Genomic DNA, 27,680 nt, shown 5'->3' on the forward strand with positions numbered 1-27,680 from the left:
TCCAACTCCTTTCCTGCCACAGGACCTTTGCATGTGTTATTCCCAATTCTTAGCCTCCCTTACACCCCTTTGCAAGACTAGCTCCTTTTTGTCCTACAGGCCTCAGCCTATTTTTTGTTCCTCAGAGGAGACTTTTCTGACTACTGTATTATAAATAGATCTCCCAGTTTCTCTTATTCTCTTTCTTAGTCTTTTATTTGTTGCTTTCATTATACATATTAGAATTTGTAATCATTTTACTTATTTCTGTTTACTTGTATACTTAAAAATCTATTTTCTCCACTAGAATGTAAACTCCATGAGGTCAGAGCCATGTCTATTTTGTCACCATTGATTCCCTGTGCCTAACAGTGCCTGGCAGAGCAGGCAGCCATCAGCCTTGGCAGGATGTTTGATTGATTGAATGAAGAATTGTGTAACTGATCAAGGTTCCCTTTGAACTTTGGCTGCCTAGAAATTCAGAGCTAAAATTTTAATGCAGCTTTAATAACTGTCTAGGTCATTAAGATGGGCATTTCTGAGTGCTGACCTTTTATCTGACTTTCCTTGCTCAGTGGACCTTGGTTAAATTGGCCTATGTAACTGATGCTTATAATTTATAGTAAGAATCACACTTTCCCTCATGATTTCAAGGAAACATGTCACTGCAGGCCAGACATGTTATCTTTTTGTACTTTCCAGAACACAGAACAGTGTAAATAGGTGCAACAGAGCTATGATCAATGATGTTTTCTCTTCATCAGGACTGCCTTTAGCAATAACTCTTTGGCTAGGCCCTGGTACCTTTGGGGTTCAGGCCTGCTAGGGGAGCCCTGTGATGGGTGATGGTTCTGCCACAAGTGGACAAGGGCCACAGCTATTCTACATAGAACTTTTGTGCAAATTAGAAAAAGGTGCCCCTTTTTGTAGCACTGTGCAAAAGCAAAAGGTTTGGGAAATAGGGTGTTGGCTGGATTTCAGTCCCTCCTTGCTGCCTTGGCTGGATATCTTTGTGAAGTAAACAACCTGAATCACTGTACATGGTGGTCTTGACTGGAAAGGTCTCTAAGGCTGGGAAGGACCCTACTTGGCTTGGTATTTGGAGCCCTCTCTGTAGGGGCTGCCCAGCAGACAGGGCTTCCTGTCATCAGTCATTGCTTCCCTCAATCATGTCAGAGTCTGCTCAACCCTTTGGAAAATATGGCTGGGAGGGGACAAGGGGGTTGGGAAGAGATGAGCATTTGTCAGGTGTCTAGCACTAGGCCAAGTGCTGGGCATATAGCGGTGAGTATGACCTGGTCTTTTTCTCACTGTCTGATGAAAGGATAGATAGGCAAATAAAGTGGGAACAAATTCTTACAAGTAAATGAGTGCAAAGATATGGGAACAGAGAAAGGAGCAGCTTACCTCAGGAGTCATGAATGGCTTCTCAGATGATACGCTTTATGACTTCGGTCCTTAGAGGAGTTCCCAGGCCAATCAACAAAGGAAAGGGCATTCCAGGCAGGAGAAACAGCAAGTACAAAGGCACAGAGCTCTGAGACTGCATGGTTAGGTCTAGGAACAGCGGCTGCCCAAGATGCACGAATGTTCTCTGCCCACACACCCAACTCCTATCCACCCGACGAGGTCTAATGTTACCTCTTCTGTGATGCCTTCCTTTCCTCAGCCAGGCCCCTTCCCCTTAGTCTCTGTGGTGCACACCTCATAGCACCTGACACCACATACTACTGTCATTTACTCCTCTGGGCTCTCACTAGAGCCTGAGCTCCCTGAGGGCTGGGGCTGCCCCAGCCTCACCTTTGTGTCCTTTTTTCTCACACAGTGCCAGGCACATGTCAAGGGATAGAAAATGACTTACATGAATGAATGATCAGTGTGTTTGAAGCAGAGTGTAGCAAAGCCAGTTTGGAAGCCAACCTGGAGAGGAATTCTGGGTCTTGTAATGCCATGCAAGGGATTCTGGACTACAGGCATCGGCATCAAAAGTTTGGGGCGGAGGATGTCAAGGTCACACCTGTTCTATGGCAGGTAGCAGGGTGTTCAATCTGGAAGGCAGATCCCAGCTATAAGATGCACAAGCCTGTGACCCTCTGGGTCATGCAGGTGCCTTAGTGCACAGAGCAGAGTCCAGGGAGGACACCTCGAAAGATGGGAGAAGCACAGGGCTATCTCGACCAGGGCATCTTTGACTACAGATGACAAACAGTAATGCCTTGTGTTATCTCACCTGACACGAAGTCCAGAGATAGGAGAGTTTCCAGGGAAACAGGGCTCAATAGTATCATAATCTCATGGAGGTTCCCTCCATCTCCCTGCCTTGTGACTTCACTTTCAGCTTCATTGCAAGATGGTGGCAGCAGCTCTAGGAATCACACCCAGATCCATCACCGTCCAGTGGTTTAAGAGTTATTCCTTCTGCCTTCTCCTTCCTAAGAGCAAGGAATCTTTCCCCAGAAGTCCCCTGACAGACCTCCCCTGACATCTCATTGGCCAGAGTTGGGTCACATGTTCACCCTTGCACCAATTACTACTAAGAGCCTCATGATCGACTTAGACTTATCAGATGCCAGGCCTGGGGCTGCCTTTCCCTATAGTAATTGGTGTGGCCTGGCAGAGGAGAGGATGCTGAGCTGCAGAGGACCCCGACCCAACTTCTAGACCCTGAGCTGGGGGTGTGTGCGTGAGGATGAGCAGTGAACCCCTCCAGGGGGTGCAGGGGAAGGACATCCTCAGCAAAGCCACCACTCAGGTGGAAGGGGAGAGGGAGGGAGTTTGTTTGCCAGGGCACAGGGATTTAGGGGCATGGCTGATGGGAAGGCTGGGGAGGGAAGTTGCAGAGGGCGAATGGGTGAGATGGGGAGGCTGGGAGGCAAGCATTAGAGGAGAGGCTAGCACGCTAGGATGGTCCCACAGGCGGGTGAGAAAGGCTTTCCCGTCGGCCTCAAGTGCTACATCATGTGCTGGCTGGGAGTGAGGTCCTGCGGTCACACTGGGGGCTTGATGACTTAGCAGTCAGGGCTGGGCCTCGAGGGGACAGGTGTGGCTGAGGCTTGGTCTGTAGGAGGGAGGCTGTGAGGGGCGGGAGACTGCACAGCCTGTTTCAAACACTCCGCCCACAAACCACACACTCGCATACTCATACACACGCAGCCTTGCCATTTACAACGGTAAACTCCTCAGATGGCACAACGCAGCTCTTTGCCCAAGCAACAGAGGAAAGGCCCTGGTTGTTATTGAGAGACATGTAGGGGAATTATTTGTATCTAACTGTCCTCTTGACATCTTCACTTGGACATCTCAAAAGCTCTCAGAGCCCATGCCTCTCAGCCAGGACGGCTAGAATAGCTGGGGACTGGCTGGAGGCTCTTTATGTCCATGGTGTCTCTTCAGCAGGGTGTCAGAGATTTTTACAAGGTGGCTGGCTTCCAAGAGGGCAAAAGAGTGGAAGCTGCAAGCTTTTCAAAGCCTGGACTGAGAAGTCCTAAAATATCACTTTTATTTTTCTGATCAAAGCAAGGCATATGGCTGGGCAAGCCCAAGGCCAGCCAGAATCAAGGAGAAGGGAAATAGACTCCATCTCTTGAGGAGAGGAGTGGCAGGTGTAACCAAGAATGAGAAGGATAGTAGGTGGCTCTCTCTGGGAACAAAAGTGCCACAAAACTGGTGAGCAGCAGAGTTGAGGCTCCAGCCCATGCCTGTCTAGTGCCAACTGCACACCACCGCACCACTGATCAGATCATGGACTTCTCAAGCTTTGGATTTGGACCACTGAATAACTCTTGAAATCATCCAGTGGTCCAAATCCACCACTGTCTTAACCTGGGTTTTCTTAGAAGCAGGACTTGAGGCCCAATTTAAGTATAAGTGGTTTGTTTGAAAGGTGACCCCAGGAAGCCCTAATAGGGAAGAATTATGACAGGGATGGAGGGATGGAAACCATTAAAGAGTGCCAATGAGAAGGTTATGTTGTAGGCACCTGGACCTCAGTCTTGCTGGGATTCTGGGAGGTGGTCCAGAACACACCTGAGGGGCCAGGAAGCTGGGGTGTTTATTCTTCCTCTTCCCACTCTGGGGCCAAGATCCCATCCTAGACCCATAGAACTTCTGTTTGAGCTGATACTTCTTTTCAGGCTTGTTCAGGATACCTTCATTCACTGGCTCCCAGTTATGGAGTCTTCTTATTGTTATGGCCCCTGGGCTGGAGAGGCTGTATTGCACCATGGAGTCACATGCAACAACCCGGTCAGGCTCTTTAGCTGCTAATAAAACTCCAGACTCTCCCAGAGCCAAACGTATTTCCTCTGCTTGGATCTCTGGGCTGTCCCTGCATCTAAAAACCCAATAGTGTCTTCTGGCTGCAAGAGCTGGAATTAGAAATTGTGATAGACTGTTACTTTGCAGCTGTTGAAGAATTATGCCTCCCAGTATTTCTGTTCTTGTGTAGTCTCCTTCCACATAGACTTGAGCTTGGCCTTGTGATTTGCTTTAGCCCATGGGACATTAGCAAATGTGATGCAGGCAGAGGCTCCATGAGTGCTTGCACATTGGGCCTTTTCCTCTTGCTCCCCAGCCACCATACTGTGAGGAAGTCCAGGTCATCCTGCTGGAAAGAGAGATCATATGAAGAAAATACACGGTGAGAGAGATAAGCCACAGGGAGGAGCCCTGAGCAATCAGACATGCGATCTGTGTCTTCCAACCCAGCCTAGTCACCAGTCAAATGCAGTGAAGAGACAATACATGATCTGCAATACAGAGCAATACAGAAGAACCACCCAGCTGGGTCTTGTCTGCATTTCTGACCTTCAGAATCTCCAGCAAACAAGATGGTTCTTGTTTTAGGCCACTGTGTTTTCTAGAAATAGATAACTGAAACAGCACTGTGGGCCTTGCTACCCATATGCATCTTTGTAGCTTCTGCTTCCTAAGTTTACTGACACCACACTTCTTTCCCTCTGTAGGTTGAGAAAATGCTTATCGAAAGACACTCAACACCCAGTTTGAGGAAGTAGGGAATTAGGACAATGAGTGCTGAGTGCTGCCTCTTTGGTTCTGGGCAAGATGGGAGTGGTAGAGAGGTAATTGCATGTGTTTGATGGTGCTACCCAGCAGAGATGCCCACTGATGCCACTGAAATTCTCAACAAGGAGTGTGGTGAGTTCTCTGCCTCACTGTGGGGTTCTGACTTCTCACTCAAAAGCAAGAATTGAATGCTCAACTCTAGGCATGGCCTAGGAAGGCCACAAGGAGCTCTGAGTAATAGGCCAGCTTAAGATCCCTTTACCAACTGGTGAGAGCTGGAAGACCTGCCTCAACATGGGGCTCAATTGGACCCAGGTGCTGCTGACAATCTTGTCTTGGCTGCTAAAAATCAACTGAGAAGACACAGATACAGCTGAAATCCCAGGGCTACATAAAAACAAAAGCAGAAAACAGTATTAGGGACTAATCATCCTGTAGGGTTTCTCAGTGAGTTCCATTGCTATTTGTGTCCAAAAAGCATTACTGAATGAAAATGTCACGTCTGAGCACTGAGTTTTGCATCCAGTGGTGAATGCGTACCCAAACTACAGGGGAAAATTTTTAATTCCCATAAAAATATGCAAAGTTACTAATTAAAAATCTTCCCCATCCACATTAAGATCACCAAGTGAGTAAATCTCACAAGCTGATGATTGTACCCAGTTCAGATTTTATTAATAAAATCTAATTTGTTTTCCCAGTTTTATGGATTAGATTCCCTAGTTATGTTATTTATTCCTACCACCTTTTCTTCTTGAATCACAAAATAAATGTCAATTTCAGAAGTTAGATGGTGAATATTCATCTCTCTCCCTAGAATATTGTGGGTGGGAGGCTTTTTTTCCTGATTTAGAAGGGGAAAAAAATCACAATTTAAATATGAAGTACGCATAAAAGAATTGAAAAGGTATTATAAAATGTTCTTTTTTTATTCTCTTTTTATCTCCATTCCCTGCTCTCATTATTCTTCTCCCTGTAGAAGACCATTCTAATATATTTAATGAGTATTGTTTTGTTTCTATGTCTTCCTGGAAGTGTGCACTGTTGTTTTGTGGGCATGTGTTTAAAATTGTTGTTACTAGTATTATGTTACAGATCCCATTGTTTCTTCCTTTTTTTAAAATTCAGCACTGTGTTTCTAAGATCTATCTATGTTGCTATATGAACATCTGATCTACTGATTGTAACTGCTGTAGGGTACTCCAGGAAGTTCATTCTCCACATTTCACCTATTAATTCTGCCGGGGATGGACACTCTAATGGCTTCCAACCCTGGCCACATTAAGAAACATTATACTGAACATCCTTGTTCATGTTCCCTAACAAGCCCAATAAAATAAATGTCCATGCATTTATTCATGGATCATAGTGTAGGTTCACACGCCTTTATGTGGTACCAAAAAATCCAGTAAACACAGTGATTTATAAAGCTGAATTTAGATTTCTTAAATTCTGTCTTCATTGTCATAATGAAAATGTCCAAACAGCTCAAAGAGTTAACATTGTGACTTTGAAAGTGCAGATAATAATTTTAGGAAAAAATTATCTCCGAATTAATCAATACATACCCTGCGAGGGAAAAAAATGTTAAAAAACCGAATGTGTTGTATTCATTCAAAATAAACATGCATTCACAGTAAAAATTTCCTACGGTTTGTATAATTACAGTGTATTTTCCCAGTTGAGCAATATTATGATTTGTTGGAGGGGGCTACAAAGCCACTGAGCAAATGGATCACATGTGCCCACATTTGCTAGTACATGGTCTGTTCACACAGCCTGCTTCTAAAACAACAGCATTCTTGCTTTTCTTTTCAGTTTTAGCTCCTACTTGAAAAAGTCAGATACAACTATAGACATAGGGTGGCTCTTAACCTGCCTTCTTTCTCCATAGGAGGTTACAATTTTATGCAGTGCATCGCTCTTGCTTGTCAAAATGTCCAACAGATTCAAAAGAAGTATTTTTCAATGTATTATTTTATTCTTTTTCCAGGATCTGACATTCTTGGTTCATATTGCCATTTGCATCTGACAGCTCCCTGTTAAGCTCCCAGCTCAAACTAGAGACCTGCTTGCTTGGGAGTCTGTGGCCATTCCATGGTCATCTCAGCAAAGTCTTTCCCCTTAAGTTTAGCAGATCTTTATTTCTTTTGTGACCTAGCTCCAGCACTCTCAAAGGATTCAAATGGGGCAACAGACTTTCATATTTTGAATCTCTCTCTTCAAATGACTCCTTCTCCAGTCTCCATTTTGTCGTGTAAGCCTCCATTTTGACTCTTGCCATTATAGATGTAGGAAAAAAGAGTTTTTTCAGAGATTCCTGAGCCCTCCCAAATTGTTGGGAGAGTGAATCATCTGAGCTTTGGTTTGGCCAACCCTCTGCCCCTCAATGTGCACATGGGGAGAGTTTTCCTGGAGCTGGCTAAGCCCCCAGCACAACAAGGACCATCTGGGTACACTTGGATCACAGTTTCTCAGGCCTTACCCCTCATATCCTTCCTACTAAATCTGAAGCCTTGAAACATTTCCCCCTTTCTTCCATCTCTTATGCTTTAGAATAGCTCTCCCCGATTCATATAGAAGCTTCCTTTAAAAAATATGTGCAACAATAGCTGGAAAATTTTTAGAGATGGTTAATAAAGAAAGGGAGCTTTCCCAACCAGATGTGAAAGTGCCTTGAGCTGTGGTAACTGATACAGTTTAAGACTGCCACATGAATTGATACATAAGTGGAAAAGAGGAGAAAATCTTAACAAAGACCAAGAAACTAGAAGGATTCAGCATTTGGAGATGACAGCATCTCAAATCAGTGATGAAAAGTTGTGTGATACAATATACAATGTTAAGAGTACTGGTTAATCATTTAGGGAAAAAGGAATTAGATCCCTACCTCACACAAGATAGGTGAAACATCTAAATGTTAAGAAAAGAAGAATGAGAGAAAGAAGTCATCAGTATACTAGAGAATATTGGTGAATATATATACAACCTCAGAATGAGAAAAGCCTTCTAAAAGCACAGGAACAGAGGCAAAAAGCCATAAAGGAATATCAACAGATTTCACTAAAAACAAAAGCTAGGCACTTCTATATCTATAAATACATCATAATAAAGACTTAAAGGTAAAATAAAATGGGGAAAAATGTAGCATAGATGGCAAATTATTAATGTAATTAGTATATTAAGACTTGCCCCCAATCAATAAGCATAAAGTTGAGACAGATGTTGAGCCCTATGTTAAGGCATTATTGCTCAAGGAAGGCTGCCAGCTACTTGACTACAGGTTAATTACATCAGACCCTTCTTCTAATGGGGCAACAATTTGTTCATTTTAGATTTTTACCTCCTGTAGATATGAGTTTGCCTTCTCTATCTATATTGTTTCTGCCAACACTTCTATCTGTGGACAGACAGAACTGGCATGTTATTCTGAATAACATGGCCCCAGCTTGAGGGACCTATTTTATGGAAAAGGGAGGGCTGACAATGGCACACTGCAAAGGGTTCCCTTGGTATACCCATCAGCTGGAAGGAGCAAGCTCAACGCAACAATGACACGACCTGTTGGCTTAGCTAAGGGACTGGCTCTGGGACAACAATCTGCAGGGTTGGCATGCTGAGCTCCAGGATGCCATATGCACACTGAACTGGTAGCAAACTGTGTCACCAGAAGCTAGAATACACAGGTCTGGCAAACGAAAGGGGAAGCAAGTTTGGTCCCCTTCACTATTGCTCCCAGTGACACTTAGGAAAGCTGTATTTCCTTGTCCTGAACCCTTAGATTCTGTTGTATTAGGGGTCCTATTTCCCAATTGGGGAATGCTTCTATCAGGAATTCCTTTCAATTGGAAGCTATGACTGTCATCTCGTTGGTCACTTTGGCTCCTTATGCCCATGGTCCAGGAGGCAAAGAAAGTTATAGTGGATTCTTAGAATAGATTCTCCCAGAGGCAGGTCCTGGAATCAGGATTTGAGTGCAAATAGTTTATTTGGAAGACGATTGCAGGAAATACCAGAAGGGGAGTTGAGAAGTAAGACGGATTGAAGAAGGAAGCCAACATAAGATTGCTGTTGAGGAAAGAGGCACTCAACTCTGCTGAGGACATCTGGGAGAAATGTGGAACATGCCTTAGAGTTGTCTCACCAGAAAGGCAGAGAAACTGGGGTATTTATACACTAATTTCTGCTGTTCCCAGAAGCTTCAACTCTGGGGCACCCTGTCCTGCACTAAATGGCAGTTAGGCATGCTCTGAAGGCTGGAGAAAGCCCGCAGTCAGGGAGCAGTGGTGTTCACAGCAGGAAGCTGCTGAGTGCCCAACCACAGCAAATACTTAAATGATATGGGTGGGCTCTGTGTTGGAGGTTGATTTTCAGTACAGTCATCCCTCCAGCTTTTCAAGATAAGGGCCTTTTTAAATGCCTCATGGAACCCTCTGGCTTTTACACTGTGCCCTGAGTTGATATCTGGCTGGCCCATGGTTGTTATTTTCTTTCTTCATCGTTCTTATGGCCATTAACAACAGCTAGTCAGTGCCATAATCGTTATGATCACCATCATCCCCTGATTTTTCCATATGTCAGAGCCATTGTTTAAGCCTTTACATCTCCTTCCCCTATGCCCCTCCAAACCCACTGCACATGAGCGATGCTGCAGCATGGCGGGGGTGATGACCACTGCACTTACCACCAGAATTTCAATTCTTCTTGCCTTCTGGCCAGTGAGACATTCAATTCCAGGATCCCAGACTGATGATCTGCTTTCTGGGGCCACTTCCAGTACCAAATGTCTTAGTTTAGGTTCCCCTTGAAGCAGACTCTGAGACTAGACTTTCTGGATGAGTAGTTTGTTAGGGAGTGAAACACTAGTAGGGGCATGAGAGAGTGGGATAGGGCAGGGAAGGAAGCCCATGTGGTGCAAGGGGTGGACTGTATACAATGCCAATTGTGTATCTTCATATCCTTTCAGCCTCACTTTCTATCCCACTGTCCTTGTGGTTGCCAGTTCCACATAGGATTTGACCAGCTTCATGGAGGAGCAGCATGATGTCTCCTTTTTTCAGGCCTGTGCCAGTGCTTCTCACTTCCTGCCCCAAGCATACCAAACCCCAGGAACCTGCATTCAACTCACACATGTGCAACCTGGATGTTCAAGCCAAGTTCAATCCTATGACCAGTGGATGGGAGTAGGGGGCAGAATCAATGGATACATGCTTTTTCTTAAGGAGCAGGTCACCACTGTGGGTAACTGGGGCTCAGTCCTGCTAAGGATCTCCAAAAGACCATGTGGACATGCCCCAGAGTTGTCCCAGTCCCATCAGATGGGCCACATAGCTGGGGTATTTATCTACCAACTCCTAGTCATCATTAGTTGTGACTGTCCCCAAAGTGTGCCCTTCTCAGTACCTCTGACCTGCTCTGAGGGCAGGCTGAGTGTGTTCCCACAGCCAGAGGGAGGCTTCATCAAGGCGTCTCTAGAGCTTGAGGTACGAAGCTCATGTGCATGTGACAGTGATTGTCAAGGGGATATGAATGGAGCGCTGACAGGTTTAATATGAGAGGTGGGACATGTAATTTACCCTAATGACCAGAAGGTGCTGGGGCTGTGCTATACAGTGGGGTCAGAAAGGAGCAGGTCTGGAGCCCAGAGGATTTACTGGAGTTTTATGGCATTTCCATGCCTGGTGATCATGGTGAGTGGGCTGTTTCGGCAACCAAAATCCCACAACCGCCAAGGTGATTAAGGGCTCACACCGTTCAGTGTAAAAGAACTGGGTCACCTTGCCCAGTGATCAGCAGAGATCAGCATGCTGGCAAAGGAAACCAAAATATTTCATCCCAAAATATGCTTTGGCATATTTTGAGTTGGCTGTTCAGAAGGTCTACAAACAGAAGCTGTCTTTTGTAGGGGGAGATTTGCATCTGTAGAAAATCTGCATTGATGCTGCCAGGCATTTTCTGAAGCTTCCCTTTGTCTGGATCTAGGAAAGATGAACTGAGTCTGACACCTTTAAAGAAACATTTACCATCTATTCTCTCTGAGGGCTGCTACCTTTGAGATTTCATCTACATAACAAGATTACCTTTGCCAGTCAGGCCTCCTCTTCTCTCTCTCCCATAGCCTGTCTTGCCACTATAACCTGATTTACCACCAAACTTGTTTTGCCATGGCCCCAGCCCCTATTCTTTCTATAGCCTTAAGATGGTATATAAACTTGTGAATCCCACTGGGGGGTTGGAATAATTATTCTGTGGTTCTCCCTTGTCTGCACGTTAATTCATTTGTATGCCTTTTCTCCAATTAATCTGCCTTTTGTCAGTTGACTCTTCAGCAAACCTTCAGAGGACAAACTGGAAGTTTTCCCTTGTCTCCTACGCTGGCTGTGGGTGAGGCAAAGCTAGGGTGAGTGGTAGAGGAGAAGGATAATGGTTACTTACGGCTTCGGGGCCAGCTGCCTTCTATCTTTGAAGATATTGTCGCTGACCATCACCTTGACCACCACCTTGAAGGGAACACTGTATGCACTGACCTTAATGAAGGACATGTGCAGAACTGAGTGGTGCAAGGGGTGGACTGTATACAATGCCCGTTGTGTATCTTCATATCCTTTCAGCCTCACTTTCTATCCCACTGTCCTTGTGGTGGCCAGTTCCACATAGGCTTTGACCAGCTTCATGTGGGGGCAGCATGATGTCTCCTTTTTTCAGGCCTGTACCAGTACCTCTCACTTCCTGCCCCAAGCACGCAGAACCCCAGGAACCTGCTTGCAACTCACACATGTGCAACCTGGATGTTCAAGCCAAGTTCAATCCTATGACCAGTGGATGGGAGTCGGGGGCAGAACCAATGGATACGTGCTTTCCTTTCATTTTCTTTTCTTTTCTTTCTTTTCTTTTCTCTTTTCTTTTCTTGTCAGCAGCAAACCCTGGGGTCTTTACTAACACTGTAGGGGCATTTAAATGTCTTTGGTCCTTCATTAGCAGCAAGTTAGTAACCCAAGAATGTAAAAATCCCATTTCTCCACATCCAGCTGATCAATATGCACTCAGCAGATAGATGCTTTTTCTTTTATCTCTGGGGAAGGCAGTTCTGGATACATTTCCTTTGCCTCCTCAGAAGCCATGGGATTGAGCACTGTTGTCCACAGAGGTGGCCAACTTGTGAACACATCCTTGGATCACCTTTTCCTTCTTGAGTGTCTTACTCCCCCTGTTCCTCACTTCTGCTTCTTGGGATTACTTTTAGAATAGACTGACTTCAAGCAAGCTTTGGGGGAATTTAGACTAAGGTACTTAAGGTCTCATGTGTTATGGACTTAAGCTTCTGTGAGGTCACTTCAGTGTCACTTCCTTTTATTCCCTGTAAATCTGATTGCTGAAGCTCTATAATATCAAAAGTCAACACCTTTCTGAACTTCTCCCCAGACCTCAGGGAGGCTGGTGCTGTCTGCTTTGAGGATCTAACACTTTTTACCCTTTACTTCATCTGCATGTGGTTTTCTCAATGTCATTGCTGTTGACGGGTGATCCTCTGGCCAGGGAACATAGTACTAGTTTATTGTTGGGACATAACTGTCCATGGGGCTGTCATGTTTCTGCATGCCTTACAAATAGAGGCCTTTGTTCCAGACTACTTCTTTCAATGGTGTATATATCCAAATAGCCACGGAAGATAGAGTTAGTGTCTCCCTCTGGAGCAAAGGGTAGGCTTGCTTACTGCCCATTAGAAAATATTTAAGTTCCCTAACTTCAGTGTTCCTCTCTTGAAATGTAGCTCACTGAGTATGCAGGTGTCACCTGGCCCTCTTTACATTATCCTGTGGGACAAAAAAATCTGCTGATACTCTGACTGTTTTTATTACAGTGAGTCACACAGTCCTTTTTTCTCTGACCCAGGAGTCTTGTGTCTTCTGCCAGCATCCATGAAACTGGCAGCTTAACTCATCAGCTTGTAAAAGTGATAAAACCTCAGGCTCTTCACAGTTATTGATATGTACTATTTTAGTCTTTGCTGAAATTCTAAAGCCACTTTGTTAAGCTATGTTCTTCCCTCAGCCTATATTATTGCAAGAATTCATTCAACAATCATTCAAAAAAACTTTTTGAGGACTTTTTGTGTACCCAGTGCTATTCTTGGGCCTGGAGATATGGTAGTAAATGAAATAGACAAACAACCTCACCCTCCTGGGCCTAATACCCTAGTGAAGCTTTAATCTGTATCATCAGCTTCCTCTCCTTGTTTTCTCTTTCTCTTTCTAGATAACTTGGACCTAAATTCACTGATGACACTTATTCCATTCCCTCCTCTAACCCTGAGACCAAACACTTCCTCTTCCTGTGAAACTGATTTCCTTGAATTTCTGCTCAGATCAATACTGCCAACTCATCATACTTTGAGATGAAAAATCTAGATTCTGCTCCTGACATTGCCACCAACTCTATGGCCTTGAACATGTTGCTTTTGTTTTTATAAGCCTTCACTTCCTCATCTGTAAAATGGGTACAGGGATGTCTATCTTGCTGCTATTGGAGGGATTAGAGGGGATCACGTGTATAAAATCCCTTGATTTTTGTGCAGCACACAGTGACCGCTCAGTTGCCCTCCCTGATCCCAGCCCTAGCCCAATCCCCAGTGAGGATTGGTTGGAAAGGAGAAACCCAAGCACTTCTCATTTCCCATGTTCCTCTGATTTCTGACTCATGGCTGCTCAGACCTCATGTTGGGCCTGTGCCCTACTTTCACACCCTGATTTCCATACAGTAAGCTCAGCCTATTTCTGCTCATGATATGGCACAAAAACTAAAAACTCCACACGAAGAACATGGCTTCCTGCAGCCAGTAGCAGCAACTCCAGACAATTCATCACCAACTAGATTAGAATAACACTAACTTTTGCTACCATAGCAACTGCTATTGGTTGTGCAATCACTGACTTTGGAAGCTACTTAAAAATGTGCAAGGCCAGGCGCGATGGCTCACGCCTGTAATCCAAGCACTTTGGGAGGCCGAGGCGGGTGGATCACGAGGTCAGGAGATCATAGCCATCCTGGCTAACATGGTGAAACCCCGTCTCTACTAAAAATACAAAAAGAAATTAGCCGGGTGCAGTGGCGGGCGCCTGCAGTCCCAGCTACCCAGGAGGCTGAGGCAGGAGAATGGCGTGAATCTGGGAGGTGGAACTTAGTTAAAAGAACCATTTTAAAACCATTTTAAAAAACCATTTTAAAGTTTTGCAATGGTTCCCTCATGCCCATAAAAAAGCAAATAGAAATTAAAAATAAGTGGCTTAATTCTTCCTGTCAAAAATAAGGGAAGAGACTTCCTCTTCCCTTTTTCTCAGAGCATTTGCTTTAGAAAACTTGTAAGATTTTTCTCTGTCTCTTTGATATATATGTAAACCTTTTAAAAAGTGAAATAAGCCTATGGCCAGCTTTGCAACCCAAAGATCCAGGAACATCCTTTTTAAGGACTTAAGAACCATTGCTTTGAATTGTAACTATCAGGGAAGATAGGGCCCTTATCTACCAGTTTCTGTGGGAAGGTAGGAGCCTCCAAGTTGTAAAACTACCTCCTGTCAAAAAGATAAAGAGAAGTTAATTTTCCCTTTGGGTGAAGCCAATTAGCTAACATAGGTGGTCACCCAAACTATCAAGTGAATTTAAGATGAATTACGTGCGACACATGATACTATCAAGTTCTTCTACTTGAGGACTAGTTATTGTTTATCTTGAGAACATGTATGCAGTGTGCTGTATCTGCTTGGCCAAATAAAAGGATGAGAGTTCTCTCTATCTTTGCTGTCTCTCTGTGAATTGCCTGAGACATGCATCACGTTCTGGTTTAATGCTTATTCAGTAATAAAAGTGTTTTCTCTCTCTTCCTCTACCTTTGTGGAGAGGTTTTCTGGGTTGCGAGGAGATTTTGTTTTAATTGTATTTCCCTAACATCCACCAGAACCAGATATTTTGAAACAGCACTTGTAGAAGTTATCATAATGAATTTGTGGAAAAAGCTGGAGGAAAGTACACCGGGGAATTATAGAAGGAGAAGGAAACTATATCCAACTTCCCTCCATTTCCTATCACCAAAGAAGGTGGTGGAGCCCTCATTCAGAATGAGCCCTGCAAGTGGTCCTCTAACATTAGCCTTGGGACATGCTGGAATTCTTTACCAGATAATGCCATAGAATCATTGTCTTTGTCTTTTCAGAAAAAAAGTCACTGGATAGTTGCAGCCTTAATTCTGTGCTAGACCTGAGTCTCTAATTCTGTGCTGCATCACCCAGGTTAGGGAGCACCTCGGCCTCTGTCACAATCCCAGGGGGCAGGGGCACCATTCACATTGTAGCTTGTGTGGGTGACACCCCTAGAGTTGTGCAGTGCCAGTGGTGCCTCTGTATATTATGGCCCTAACGCTATGCCCCCAAAAGAGCTTATTTCAGAAAACTGGTGTTCAGTTTACCTATAACCACCTACTGCTCCTGCCTGAAGAATATCTGGGGATAAGTCCAGACAGAAGGCTCTTGAATATCCTAAGAGTTGTTCCTGCTTCTTCATGTCTGCTGCAGAATCAGAGCTAGCTATGGAAGTAGAAGGAGTCTTGGGCTGATTTTGTTCCTTAGTAGCTGGGTGACCATAAATAAGTTATTTTTAAACGTTATATACCCTTGTCTGTTCATCTAGGAACTGGTGACAGCACATATATCATAGGATAGGCAGAGATGTTTCTACATGACTGTCTTCTTGTCATTCAAATTGCATTTCAGAGAGGCTTTCCTTGAACATGCAAAATGAAGTAGCTCCTAGCCACTTGCTGCTTCATCCCTCTATTTTAATTCTTTGCATATTTTTTATCATCAGCTGACATTTCTTTCCTTCCCACCTTTCCTTTCTTCTTTCCCTTCATCCATTACTCCCTTCTCTTCCCTACTCTTCCCTTCCCCTCCCTCCCTCCCTCCGTTCCTTCCTACCTTCCTTCCTTCCTTCCCTCCAACTTCCTAACTTCCTTCCTTTTCTCAATCTCCCCCCATTAGAATGCAAGATCCATAAGTGCTTGGGACGTAGCCCTCAACAGAGGAGGCTAGTACACTTGTTTAGTTCATTCCTTGGCCGGGATTTCATACTATCATCTCAAAATTTTGAAAGAGACTTTCGTGTCTCTAACCTTGCAAAGCACAGCTTCCTGCCTGACCTTAACACTCCTCAGATATTTCAGATGAAGCCTTTTCACATTGAGCTTTTGGCCCATCCTGTCTTTTATAAACAAAGAACTGAGTTATGTCTCTGAAAAACAATCTGATCGAATAGAGTCTCATGTTTCAAGTTTCCCAAGTTTCCCATTTTCAAGTGTCTCCTGGTGGGATCATCTTTCCTCTGTCTTTGGGAAGCATGATCATGTGTGTGACACTGGAGGGCCCACACCTCTGCAGGGAACCAGGGGCTCAAACCAAAGAGGCCCTTGCCTGAAGGATATAGTAAGAACCAAACTGCCCCTTGCTATTGTCATTCAGACAGAAGGCAGAGAAGGGCCGCAAGGGGATTCCAGAAGCAGGGGTCAGACTGAATTCTGCTGAAATTTAACTGGGACTAAAGTGAGCACCAGGATCAAGGTAATGTAATGTAAAAACAACTCTAGCCAGAGCCACAGGCATTTGACAGCTCCTCAGTGCACAATAAATACCAGCAGAAATATGAAGCACCTGGGCTGATAGCAGAGGTGGGCCCAGACCCCGAGTTACAGAACTGCCTGCCCAAAGACTGAGCAGAGGGTGCAGAGGTGTTGCGGACATGAAGGATCATGTTCCAAATTCATCCCTGAGCAGAAGCCTGTTGTCAGAAACTCACAGTAGGGAGCAAAGGGACTTCACAAAGCTGTAATACTGTGGGGAATTTTAAATATTCACATTTCTTAAACTAGCCTTTCTTCTGAGACATGAAGTGTCTTTCAAAACCATATGGCAGGAGCACACTCAATGTATAATAAAATCCTTGGTTTTGGTAATCATGACGAAGCTGTTGCAGTGTTAAATGATGCCACTTGATGGATTGTGAACACGAAAGTGCCACAGTCAACAAGAGCTGGGAGTTTAATATTTTTAACAATCTCTGAAGGCCTGAGAAAGAATGAAGCAAAATGCCAACAGGTGCTCTTGGCCAGCTTACGGGTTGCCCAAGAAAGAAGAAGGAATGACGGGGACAAAGAGGAGGAGGAATGGAATAAAGAAAAGAAAATAACTTGCAGAGGGAGTAGAATAGAATCTAGTTTTTCTTTTGATAAGTCATTATACTGATAACAGGCAACTTCAAAGCGAAGACTTAGGTTTTTTTTTTTTTTTTTTTTTTTTTTTTTTTGAGATGGAGTTTTGCTCTTGTTGCCCAGGCTGGAGGGCTGGAGTGCAGTGGCCCAATCTCGGTTCACTGCAACCTCTGTCTCCCAGGTTCAAGTGATTCTCCTGCCTCAGCCTCCCAAGTAGCTGGGATTACAGGCGCCTGCCTCCACACCCAGCTAATTTTTGTTTGTTTGTTGTATTTTTAGTGGAAGCAGGGTTTCACCACGTTGACCAGGCTGGTCTTGAACTCCTGACCTCAGGTGATCCACCTGCCTCTGCCTCCCAAAGTTTTGGAATTACAGGCATGAGCCACCGTGCCCGGCGGAAGACAGGTTTTTAGTGGAGCAGAGATATTCTGCTTGGAGGAGATGGCCGCCGGTTGGAACGCCACCTCCTGGTCTAATCTCCTATTGGAGTGAGAGGTGCAAACATCAAGTGTGTAGGGAGCCGAGGAAGGCAAGAAACGGGCTGTGAGTTGGCCTCGGCTTCCCTGGGTGAACGGTTTTATTTGCGGTGATGGACTCTCCATTCCTCAGCCCCCTAGACACACACCCAAAAGTCTGTCCTACAGGAAAAAAGAAATACACTGGAGGGCTCTCTCTAAAGAAATGGCATGGTCCTGAGCCAGAACATCCCACCTGGGTATTTGGGAGTCACCCTGCTAGACCCCTCAGCTGGTTCCCTGCTTGTCGCCCTAAGCAAACGAGGCCATCTGCATGCACAGATCTCTCTCTGCTCTCTTGTTGTCTCACTCTTGCACATGAAGGGAAATCAAGAATCACTAAACATTTGAAGAAATCCTCCAGCATGAACGACAGAGACCAAGGGAACTGAAAAAAGACCCTAAAAATAGATTAATTCTGGGGAACAAAAGGGAACTTACAACACAAAGCACCTCTATTTAGTATCCACAGAAATTCTAGAAGATATATTCATTAACCAGCAAGAGGATGCTGTGAAAAAGTAGCAATTAGGGGCAAGAAAGTGCTTAGACATTGAGAATGACATTACCAAAGAAGGTTCAAAAGAAGAGTTGGAAGACAAATGTGAAGAAATATCTTTGGAAGTGAATGAAAATACAATAAATAGAAAAGATGTAAGAAAAAAAAAAGAGTCACAGATAATCCATTAAGGAGGGTCAACATCTAAATAATTGGAAGCCCAGAAAGCTAGAATAGGGAAAACAGAGGGAAAGAAATTATGTAAATATATAAAAAGGGCGATTTTTCTGACAGGCACAAATCTTTTGATTAAGAGGGTACACCAAGTGCAGAGAATAAGGAATGAAGAAGACCATCACCTGCCGTTTTCCTGTGAAATGTCAGGTCACCAAGGAGAGATTAAAAGACTCCAGAGATAACATAGGTCATCTCTAGAACAAAGGTCAATTAGCAATGGTTTTCTCATCTGCAGAACTGGATGCTAGATTGTAATAGAGCAATGTCTTCAAAGTTTTAAGAAAAAAATTATTTAAAAAATAAAAAATTTATGAATCCATTAAAAGATAATAAACCCATTATATGTTAACATAAATAACATTTATTTATTAGTTTTTTTTTAGAGACAGGGTCTTGCTCCATTGTCAGGCTAGAGTGCAGTGGTGTGATCACAGCTCACTGCAGCCTTGACCTCCTGGGATCAGGTGATCCTTCCATCTCAGCCTCCTGAGTAGCTGGGACTAGAGGCCCATGCCACCACATCCAGCTAATTTTTAAATTTTTATTTTATGGAGACAGGGTCTTGCTGTGTTGACCAGCCTGGTTTTGAGCTCCTGGTCTCAAGCAATCCTCCCGCCTTGGCCTCCCAAAGTGCTGAAATTACAGACATGAGCCACCATGCCTGGCCATAAATAACATTTTTGGCAACCTTTTAAATGTTTGGCTTAGGAAAAGACAGCTGGAGTCCCATATCTGCTTCTGCATCAAGCTGTTGTGATTTGTTGTTGTTGTCAAGGGAAAAATTAGTAACCTAGAGTTCTATACCCAGCCAAACTGAAATTAGAAGGAAGGAGTACTTTGTTTCCAGACATGCTGGAACTCTGAAATGTTACCTCCTACATTCACTTTGCTGGGGAAGCTGTTTGAAAATGTGCTGCAAAGTAAAAGAGTAAAGCAAGGAAAATGAAGATGTGGGATTCAGGAAACTGAGGAATCAACTCTGAAAATCAGTGAGGAGAACTAGAGGGACTTTTGTGCAGGCCAAACAATCCTTGAAAGGGGTCCTTGGGGGATAAAAGGGACTTGAGAAAATAGGTGCTATTATGGACTATGGGGGAAAAATGGAGATGCTGATAATAGAAATAGAACATAATTATAAACTTTAGGAAAAGTAAATAGCTATGCAAGAAAGAAGGAGTAGTAATCCTACACTAGTTGGCTCTGCAGTGAAGGATTGTTTCATAATCACAATCACGCAAACACTGCTTATTGAATTTTAGCATTTAGTTTTAACCTCTACACAAAGCAAAGACAACTTAATTTTCGTTACAGAACAGAATGCAAATTTTTTCAGTGTTAAAAATGCAAAGGTAAGAGTTCAGCTGGCAGAAATAGAAATATAGAAGGAAGGAGAAATAGCTGAAGGGAAGCCAGGATTACGAGCTTCTCATCTTGGAAAGGGGAAACCGATGGAACAAAAAATACTGTGTTAGTTTATTGTTCATGTTGACAAAGGTAACCAAAAAAGGAGCTCTACCTAGTGCTATAATTGTATTGGGACACTGGGGAAGGTTGGAGGGACGGGAACGGTTTTAGATAGCGACATTCTCATCCAATACAGCAAAAAGTCAATCTTGCAATAAATTGATAAATCAAGAAATAGTGGTGGAAGCCACTTATTTTGTGATAGGGATGTAGATGCCGTATTAGCTAAAAATATGGAGGTGGGAAGAGGAAAGACAGTAGATTACTGTTTTTATTAGCTGGGTGTTTTAAAATTAATTAATAATATAAAATAAAAATAAAGAAATAGATTTGTGCGGCCCAGGCCACCAGTATACATTATCAAATCTACTTAGTTCATCATTGTCTTGTGTCTGTGATAGTGAGAGGTAGGAATCAGAATCTGGCCTGTTCTTTTTCAACCTACATATCAAATGTGAATCCAAATGCTCCAGGAGAGTCTTCAGGGATCATGGTATGCAAATGAAGACCCACTGTTTTTCAAATAACATGGTTCTTTCATATTGAATCCTATCTCTGTAGGAGGATTGACAAATGTTCTCTGTTATCAACCACGACTTAATATACTTTCAGTGGAGGGCTATGGAGGGTGCTGGTAGTCAGGGGTGGGATGGGATAGAAGACAATGTTCCCTTTTACAGTAGCCTTAGTGGTGACCCTAACTCCTAGAGAGACTCCTAGAAAAGTCTTGATCTGTCACCTGCCACCATCCTGGTGCATTTTTGGGAATGCATTAGAAGATCAGTCCAGATACTAAAGAAAAAAATCAGTTCATCAAAACAAGCATGGGAATCAAAACTGATATTTGGCTGCAGCTTCTGACATTCAGAAGGAGAAAAAGGCACAAAGAAGGCAGCCATTAAGAGACTTCATCTAACCAGAAGAGGCAGTTCCTAAGTCAGATGACTGATAACATTGAAGACAAACAACTGGGTGTGCCAGATACACACAGGAGGCCCAGTAGTGGCGAATGATGAGGTAAGTTTTATAATTATATGCCTGGAAGAGATGTCTCATTATCACCTTTTAGAGAGCACGAATCCATGTAAGCCAAATTTGTTCATTATGTAGCTTTCTCAACAATGGTTTATTTAGGGCCAACTTAATAAGAGTTTGGGAAAGAAGGTAGAGAAAGATTTCCTTGTTCCAATTATATTTCTCCATGTGATAGTCTGTAGGCTTCTGGGGGTTGCTGTCTACAACTCGTAAATGTATGGAATTTTGGCAATTATCTAATTCAAATGTTTGAATATAGATTTCATCACTGAAAAATCTAGTTTGACAATTGAAATGGGCATTGACCACATTTTATGGATGTTTAGAATTTTTTGAGCCACATTGCTACATTCAGAGAACATCTACCCTTACAAGTCTGATCTTCCTTAAGGGAGAACCTTGAAAACTTTCTCTAGCTTTCCTGGTGTCTAGGATGTAGGGATATGACCTCATTTCTACTAATCAGTCTTACCTACTTGAGATGTTAATTTGAATGACAGTAACATGAGGAGGAGGCTCTGGGTGGAATCATGTTGCTAATGTGGTTGCTGCTGAGGTTTCTGGCTTTCAGGGATGGAGCGTCTGTGTATTAGTCCATTTTCATACGACTATAAATAATGCCTGAGACTCAGTAATTTATAAAGGAAAGAGGTTTAATTGATTCACAGTTCTGCATGGCTGGGGAGGCCTCAGGAAAATTACAGTCATAGTGGAAAGTGAAGGGGAAGCAAGGCACATCTTACATTGTGGCAGGAGAGAAAGAGAGAGAGAGAGAGTGAAAGCAAGGAAGTGCCACACTTAAAACCATCAGCTCTCATGAGAACTCCATCACTATCATGAGAATAGCATGGGGGAAACCACCCAGTCACCTCCCACCAGGTCCCTCCTCAGCAGGTGGAGATTACAATTCAGATTACAATTTGATATGAAATTTGGGTGGGGATACAACCAAATCATGTCAATCTGCAAGGTCGAGTGGAACCAGGGGGACAGTGGTGGTGGAAGAAGTGAAGGAGGACTCATCAGTAGGACAGTTCTATGGTGTGGTTTTGGTCATTGATGTGTAAATCTTAGACTCAAGCTTCAGCTTTTCCAAAAGTTTAGGGAGCAGTGCACTCTCCTTTAATGGGAACTAATTTTCTATATCATCAGCTAGACTTGGTCTTTGCTGCTTGCAGCCCAGAATTCTAATCAATGCAGTGATCTGTGCTAATAAAAATAACCAGATAACTCCCAGACTGCTTTGTCAAATGAAAATATAACCATCCAAAAGAAGGATGGTTAATTTATATACTCACAAACTTATTTATTTTGTACAGACACTGCTATACGATTAAGGAAGAGCGGGGAAATTGTTCTACAGACATGAGTGAGTTTCAACTCCAGCTTTAGAGACAGCACCCCAAAAGTTTGATAGATTGACATTTCATTTGGTTTTCAAACAAAGTTAACTTGGCTAGCTAACTTTGCCTCTGAATATAGTGGCAAAAATGCCTGACAATATAGTTATGATTGTGCCTATCAGTCATCTTATATTATACAAAAAGTCGATGTTTATTCCCCACTGAACTTCTGGAGAGTGGGTGGGTTTTTTCTGCTTGCATGTGATTATAACAGAACTAAGGTTTGGATAGCTTAGAAAATGTTTTCATTGTGTTATTTTCAAGTGCACTTAAATCAGGTTGTTCTTAAACAATTTTAGAGGAAATTCAGATTCAATATGAAAATGCACCAGAATTTTATTTACCAAAAGTCAATTCAGTCCAAATTTTCTGAGAAGATTATTTCTGAATGACAGAAATGGCAATAGATGTGTTCAGATTCAAAGACTATAACTTAGCAGGATTTCTCTTGTGGGTATTTCAGCTCAAAGGAGATACCAGAAAACAATTTTCAGGTATAAGACCAGAATTTTAAAGGAGTTAGATGGCCTAATATAACTAAACTGGCAAATTGGATCTGTGATTACTCAAACCAAAAGGCAACCCCCAGACCCCCTTAATTATGCCACCAGAAAATAGAATTCTAGGGCAGTGTATCCTCTAGAAGGGGAATCCCTCCCCAGACCTATCTAATACATGGGCATGTAGAACATTAATCAAGGGAGATTTCCTCAGTGTGCAGAATTTGGGGCACCCATAGTGTATTAGTCTGTTCTCGTGCTGCTGATAAAGACATACCTGAGATTGGGTAATTTATAAAGAAAAAGAGGTTTAATGGAAGTACAATTCCACATGGCTGGGGAGGCCTCACAGTCATGGCAGAAGGCAAAAGACATGTGTTACATGGTGGCAGGGAAGAGAGAACTTGTGCAGGGAAACCCCCCTTATAAAACCATCAGACCTCATGAGACTTATTTATCATGAGAATGGCGTGAAAAAGACCCGCCCCAGTGATTCAGTTATCTCCCACCAGGTCCCTCTCATGACATGTGGGAATTGTGAGAGCTACAATTCAAGATGAGATTTGGGTGGGGACACAGCCAAACCATATCATTCCACCTCGGCCCCTCCCATATCTCATGTCCTCACATTTCAAACCAATCATGTCTTCCCAACAGTCCCCCAAAGTCTTAACTCATTTCAGCATTAACTCAAAAGTCCACAGTCCAAAGCTTCATCTGAGACAAGGCAAGTTACTTCTGCCTATGAACCTGTAAAATAAAAAACAAGTTAGTTACTTTCTAGATACAATGGGGGTACAGACATTGGGTAAATACATCCATTCCAAATGGAGAAATTGGCCAAAATTGCATGAGGGCTAAAGGCCTCATGCAAGTTCAAAATCCAGCAGGCTGTCAAATTTTAAAGCTCCAAAATGTCTCCATGAGACATGTTGACTCCATGTCTCACATCCAGGTCACACTGATGCAAGAGATAGGATTCCATGGGCAGCTCCATGCCTGTGGCTTTGCAGGCTACAGCCTCCCTCCCAGCTGCTTTAATGGGCTGGTATTGAGTGTCTGCAACTTTTCCAGGTGCATGGTGCAAGCTGTTGGTGGATCTACCATTCTGGGGTCTGGAGGACAGTAGCCCTCTTCTCACAGGTCCACTAGGCAGTGTCCCAGTGGGAACTCTGTGTGGGGTCTTAAACCCCACATTTCTCTTCGGCACTGCCCTTAGCAGAGGTTGTCCATGAGGGCCCCACCCCTGGATCAAACTTCTGCCTGGACATCCAGGCATTTCCATATATCCTCTGAAATCTAGGCGGAGGTTTCCAAACCTCAATTCTTGACTTCTGTGCACCCATGGCCTCAACACCATGTGGAAGCTGCCAAGGCTTGGGGCTTGCACCCTCTGAAGCCACAGCCTAAGCTTACCTTGGCCCCTTTTAGCCATAGACACAGGACACCAAGTCCCTAGGCTGCACACAGCAGGGGGGCCCTAGGCCCAGACTATGAAACCATTTTTTCGTCCTCAGCCTCCAAGCCTGTGATGAGAGGGACTACCATAAAGGTCTTTAATATACGCTGGAGACATTTTCCCCATTATCTTGTCAATTGACATTTGGCTCCTCATTACTCATGCAAATTTCTGCAGCCAGCTTGAATGTTTCCTCAGAAAATGGGGTTTTCTTTTCTATTGCATTGTCAGGCTGCAAATTTTCCAAACCTTTGTGCTCTGTTTCTCTTTTAAAGCTGAATGCTTTTAATAGCACCCAAGCCACCTCTTGAGTACTTTGCTGCTTAGAAATTTCTTCCACCAGATAACCAAAATCATCTCCCTCAAGTTCAAAGTTCCACAAATCTCTAGGGCAGGGACAAAACCAGTCTCTTTGCTAAAGCATAGCAAGAGTCACCTTTGCTTTAGTTCCCAACAAGTTCCTCATCTCCATCTGAGACCACCTCAGCCTAGATTTCATTGTTCATATCATTTTCAGCATTTTGGTCAAAACCATTCAATAAGTCTCTAGGAAGTTCCAAACTTTCCCACATTTTCCTGTCTTCTTCTGAGCCCTCCAGACTGTTCCAACCTCTTCCTGTTACCCAGTTCCAAATTCAGTCCCACATTTTTGGGTATCTTAACAGCAGCACCCCACTCTACTGGTACCAGTTTACTGTATTAGTCTGTTCTCACACTTGTGATAAAGACATATCTGAGACTGGATAATTTATAAAGAAAAAGAGGTTTAATGGGCTTACAGTTCCATGTGGCTGGGAAGGCCTCACAATTATGGTGGAAGGCAAAAGGCATGTTTTACATGGCAACAGGAAAGAGAGAATTTATGCAGGGAAACTCCCCCTTATAAAACCATCAGACCTCATGATTCACTGTCTTCACTATCACTCTTCACATATTCACTATCATGAGAACAGCATGGGAAAGAAACACCCCCATGATTCAATTACCTCCTACCTGGTCCCTCCCATGACATGTGGGAATTGTTGGAGCTACAATTCAAAATGAGATTTGGCTGGGGATACAGCCAAACCATATCACATAGTGACTGACCAAGGAATTCAACCCATGGCCAGATAATGGAGTCTTTTTTATTCTTGTATAGTGGGATGTGGCTTACACTAATGATTTAAGACCACACTTACTCTTTTCTTATTTTCCATTTTCTCAACAAGGTGTGTGTGTGTGTGTTTGTGTGTGTGTGTGCATGCACTTGCACTTATAGCATCATCTATTTGCCATTGTATATTTGGTGTGCTTGGGGGTGGTTAAATGCATCATTTAGTCAGGGTGGGTGCATGATCATTGGGAATACATAATACTCAGGGATTCTGGACTTGGAGATAGACACAGTAATTGGGTGTAACTTTGGAGTTGTCTTCTGTTGACAAGTGTTTACATATTTTTGCTGTATGTAAGATAGTTGCATTATGTTAGTGGGCATTTAGAAATTATATGCCAGGAAAGCAGTGTGTGTGCACATGTTAGGTATTCAAGGGGTGGAATCTAATAGACTGTTTGCTATCATTTCTGACTACTCAACACACTTTTCCATATCCTTCCTCTGGCAAAAGTAACCCACTTTTTCTTTGGAAAACTATATCTGTCTGAAACTTTGTTGTTTTGATGCAGTTGTTAATTACAATGGCTAATCTTACTTTGGCCACAGAAGTGGGGCATGGGACCCAGGCCTGGAAAGTCCAGAGTAACCAATGATCTGGACCACAGTGATTGTTTAAAGATGAGTATTTGGCCCAAATTGGGTTAGAGTTCTAACAGATTTTTCAGCTAATAGAGAAGGCTCACACTTTTCTACTGGGAATGCTAGGCTCGGACAATGTGAGACTGTAGCTGCCAGTGGCCAAATAGCCTGCCACATAGAACATACTTTACTAATATAACAGGTAGTCTTTGTTGAACCCTTACTATATGTCAGGTGCTATTCTAAGTGTTGTATATGCTTTATCTCATTTAATCTGTGCAACAACTCTATAAGGTTTTTATTGTATCCCAATTTTACAAATGAGAACACTGAAACATACAGAGGTTAAGTAATAAATTGCTGACATTTATGGTGGAACAAGGATTCAAAGTCAGAGAGTCTGATTTTGTAGCTCAAGGTTTTCACTGCCATGCCACACACTGGTAAGCTGAGCAAAGAAAAGTCAAACAGAAAGAAGGATAACTGAGACAAGGAGAGGGAGAAAAAACCCTGATGTGATTTGAGGAAGCCAAGACAAGCAGAACCAAAAGATGAAGAGAAACGAAGCAGTAAATCCAGCTGTGCTGAAACCAGCTGTACTCCAGGGCTTTGCAGGCACTGAATTCATGGTTTCCCTCTAGGACTTAATTGAGTTTTAGTTGGGTTTTTGTACTTGTAACTATAGAAATTTGAATGAATACAACTATATATTATATTCTGTAGCATTGGGGTCTAATAGAATAAAATGTTTGACATCTGTGTCGTCCAATACAGTAGCCACAAGCCACATATCGCTATAAGATTATTAAAATATGCCTAATTTGATAGGGAACATAATTTTTAGTTTTATCTCATTTAAATTAATTAAAATGAATTTCAGTAGTCACATGTGGCTAGTGGGTACTGCATTAGAGAGCACAGATCTAGAGGCCACAGCTGGAGCTATCATCAGATTCTTATATTACTGTCTTTGTTTATTCAGGCTGCTAGAACAAAGTGCCATAGACTTGAGAGCCCAAACATTTGTTAATTGATACATAATAATTATACAAATTATGGAGTACATGTGAGATTTTTTGATACATGCATAGAATGTGTAATGATCACATCAGGGTATTTAGGATATCCATTACCTTGAACATTTGTCATTTATTTGTGTTGGGACATTTCAAATTTTCTCTTCTGGCTATTTTGAAATATACAATATATTGTTGTTAATTGTAATCAGCCTACTGTGCTATTGAACACTAAAACTTATTTTTTTTCTATCTAACTGTATGTTTGGACCCATCAGCCAAACTCTCTTCATTCTCTTCTCACTTTCCAGCCTCTGGTAACTATCATTCTACTCTCTACCTCCATGAGATCAACTTTTTTAACTCCCATATGTAGGAGAATATGTAATATTTGTCTTTTTGTGCCTGGCTATTTTACTTAACATAGTAACCTCCAGTTACATCCATGTTGCTGTGAATAACAGGATTTTATTCTTATTTATGGCTGAATAGTATTCCATTGTGTATATTCAACATTTTATCAATTTATCCATTGATGGACACTTAGGTTGATTCTA

The 27,680-nt window shown here is 42.9% G+C and overlaps 1 long non-coding RNA gene across 4 annotated transcripts in view; it reads right to left on the reverse strand.

Moving 5' to 3' along the window:
• Positions 1-1,228: 1,228 nt before the first annotated feature.
• Positions 1,229-27,680, reverse strand: part of LOC129527162 (uncharacterized) — a 159,015-nt gene continuing 132,563 nt past the window's right edge. For 3 of the 4 annotated variants that reach the window (XR_010131049.1, XR_010131052.1, XR_010131051.1), the window contains one exon: positions 21,564-23,660. This is a non-coding gene — a long non-coding RNA (uncharacterized lncRNA). Of the gene's footprint in view, positions 4,586-21,563; positions 23,661-27,680 lie in introns of those variants that run through there. The other variant, XR_010131050.1, reaches the window with a different exon arrangement.

This window comes from Gorilla gorilla, chromosome 16, assembly GCF_029281585.2.
Source record: "Gorilla gorilla gorilla isolate KB3781 chromosome 16, NHGRI_mGorGor1-v2.1_pri, whole genome shotgun sequence".
In the NCBI taxonomy this organism is placed as follows: domain Eukaryota; kingdom Metazoa; phylum Chordata; class Mammalia; order Primates; family Hominidae; genus Gorilla; species Gorilla gorilla.